At 40.0% G+C, this 3,114-nt stretch overlaps 1 long non-coding RNA gene across 1 annotated transcript; it reads right to left on the bottom strand.

The window, feature by feature from the left end:
- Positions 1-472: 472 nt before the first annotated feature.
- On the bottom strand, positions 473-2,907 carry LOC142760746 (uncharacterized). Its single transcript, XR_012883388.1, has 5 exons — positions 2,862-2,907; positions 1,806-1,962; positions 1,208-1,308; positions 772-873; positions 473-560 (listed from the first exon to the last, which is right to left on the bottom strand). It is a non-coding gene; the product is annotated as an uncharacterized LOC142760746 (long non-coding RNA).
- Positions 2,908-3,114: the final 207 nt, after the last annotated feature.

Here is a 3,114-nt window from a genome sequence, read left to right on the forward strand (position 1 = left end):
CCGTGTCCTCCCATAGTTGTAGCCATGCCAGAATAGGATTTTTCACAACATGTACGTTCTCCATTTGTATACCCCAGTCTACAATATAGTTTTGCTGACATAACATGTGCTTTTTGTACAGCAAATCAACAAAATATTAGAGACTTTTTTAGCCACCTTTCTTCTATTTCTCAATCAATTTTTCTTCATTCTTTTTGCATTCCCTGCACTCCCAAATTCTCGCTCCATGTATAGAAACTCAGGGCCTCGCCCCTTTCCAACATGAATCTCGCCGCAAGATCATGTTAAATTACCAACTCTAGTACAGTTCCACTATAGGTCATACACTTAGGCGAATAGATGACTATAAGTCTTACAATGGCCAGAATACTGTATGTTACAAACCACACAAGAATAACAATCCAAATGTCACAAATATTTCACGCCAAATCATACCTTCATTAGACATGCAAAGAGTTCTACTCACCCATATCGCACCTTGGAACACTCCAGCCGCCATCTACTTGATCAGTGTGCCCTGTTTTCACTGTCGGCTGTCTCTCAGACTTAGTATTAAAATTCTGTTAATAAAATAAAAACCAAAGTCAACAGCTTTAAGAGACGAGAACATAGCCTCAATCGATACTACTACATAGGGTCATATGTCATTTCACCGTACTCCTACCGTGCTCTCCATTAATGTTCAATACCTAACCAATACATGTCGTTCTGCTCATTAAATCTATAAATCTACAGTAGTCTCCTAATAGAAATCAAGGAATATACATTTACCTTGCACCACATCAAACTGGAACACCGGCTGATTGCTGGAGGCCTGTCAAGTGCCCTTGCCTCTGATTGGTCCGCCCCGCGGTCCAGCACTATACATTGAACCTGGAACGCCAACAAAAAACTCTGACACTATGTAACACACCAGATGAAACTTCTCCAACATTGACGGTAGTAAAATTATAAAGTCTTCTTTAGCGTCGTCAGTCGGCCAGACCTAATGTAGTGATTCGCCATTTAATAAACGCTGACGTCTATATTTTCACAAGACTATAACATAGCCCTAATGGATACTGCCCTACAGGGCCAAACGTCACCTATCGTATCTATAGATTGCATTTTAGCTGAGCAAAAACTTAACTAAAACATGTCCCTTTCCATATCGATTAGATAATATTCAATCTTCTCTTGATAGAAACCACGGCACATATATATTTACCTTGCTTTTCATCAGATCGGAGCGACAGCTGACTGCAGGAGGCCGGTCATTTTCTCCCGCGTATGATTGGTCTGTTTTGCGGTCCAGCACTACACAAGATTCTGGAACGCAAACAAAAATCCCGATATTACGTAACATACCTTATGAAGTGAACAAAGCCACAGAGTCACCAGACAAACACAATGTTTGCTCTTGTCTTTATGGTTTCCTTCCTCTCCCTAACGATTATTTCCTTTAGATCACTGATCACTATGTAGTAACCCCTGGCTGTATTTACCTACCTCATTAGCGTGCGCTCCAGTGACTCACCCAAGTATGAACCGCAATCAAGCATGACAGCTGGTAAAACCGGAACTGATAGACACATAAAAACAGAGCCCCAGTTTCTAAAACACCAAATAGCCATGACTAAGGACGTGCACAGCGTCTGAAACGCGTAGGCCCCCAGACTGGACCGAGACACTCTCCTATCTGCACACCAGGATCACTTTCCACTGGATCCTGTTTTAACTTTGATATTTAGTAAACTTGGAAACTTTCCATTTTATCCTCTTCATCGCTGGATTCAACTCCCTGCCTTGCCTGGTGTTAATTCTACCTAGTGTTGATAATGAAACTGTGAGCTCCTGCTCATTGCACACGGCGGCTGCGTTCCATGGACAGAGCAGTTGCGCTTTATGTATTCTGGTTTGGCTTCTTCTCCAAATATGAAAAATGTGATGATCCAAGGCTTTCCTGTCATCTCCTGAGGTGACCTGTAAACAACACAGCCCAGCTTTACACTGCATGATAAGACTCCCCCAGACATATTGTGATGTCACAGCCACATTAGAATTGTCTGACACATAATGGCTGTGTTACCCATAGCAACCAATCAGATTCCATGTCTTATTTCTCCAGTTCAGTGTAGAACCTGAAAGCTGAACTCTGATTGGTTGATGTGATTAACTCGTCCCACTTTGTGTCTATACTATGCCCGGTATGTTATAATAATAATAATAATGATAATGATAATCTTATTAATAACTATGATGATGAAATATACATATTCACTGCTGTGGAGAATGTAAAGCCAGAGAAAAGTGGTGGGTCTGTCATCTCAGCCAATCAGCTTTTATTTTTCAGTGGCCTTTTGTCATTTTAAATCAGCAACGTGATTGGTTCCTGTAGGTCACATGTCCACTTTTCCATTGCACTACTTCTGGTAAATCTCCCTAATAACAAGTGAGGATGAAAAAAGTGTGTGTTGCCCATAGCGACCTATAATATAAAATGCTGGATTATGATTGGTTGCTATGGGCAGCACCAGTTTATCTGCACTAGTTTTCCTACACCCCGTATAATATATAATATACTTTATCTATATCCTGATCATACAGAGACTATATTATTAGAATGTGTATTATATACCACGTAACCACATACAGCAATTTATTCAATGAGTGAATAGAGGGGGGGGACTATAGGCAGAAATTCTCCCTACTGTACTATACATATATCTTCTATTCTACTGTGTCATGCTACATGTAATGGATGTGAGGCAATTAATAAATAAATATTAGAAAGATAATGATAAATTCTATTGCTATCTAATTATTTATTCTGTAGATGTCGTATGTTGTATGTCATGACTTCAGGAAAGTGATGGACTTACGTGTATTCTGTACTCTGCCCTCTCTTCTCATCTTCATCTCCTGATGTGAGCTCCGGTTACACAGAGCAGCATTAGTTTTATGGAATCCTGTGATGTCACAATGTTGATGTCATCTTATGATGTAACAATGTGTACTGAGCTACAGGTCACCACCTTGTTGGCAGGTACCAGCAATAATAAGGTTACATGTGATATAGAATAATGGAGTCAATGGCACACATTTACTAACATTGGCATATTTTATGTCAAAATG

The sequence above is a fragment of the Rhinoderma darwinii genome, chromosome 4 (genome assembly GCF_050947455.1).
Source record: "Rhinoderma darwinii isolate aRhiDar2 chromosome 4, aRhiDar2.hap1, whole genome shotgun sequence".
In the NCBI taxonomy this organism is placed as follows: domain Eukaryota; kingdom Metazoa; phylum Chordata; class Amphibia; order Anura; family Rhinodermatidae; genus Rhinoderma; species Rhinoderma darwinii.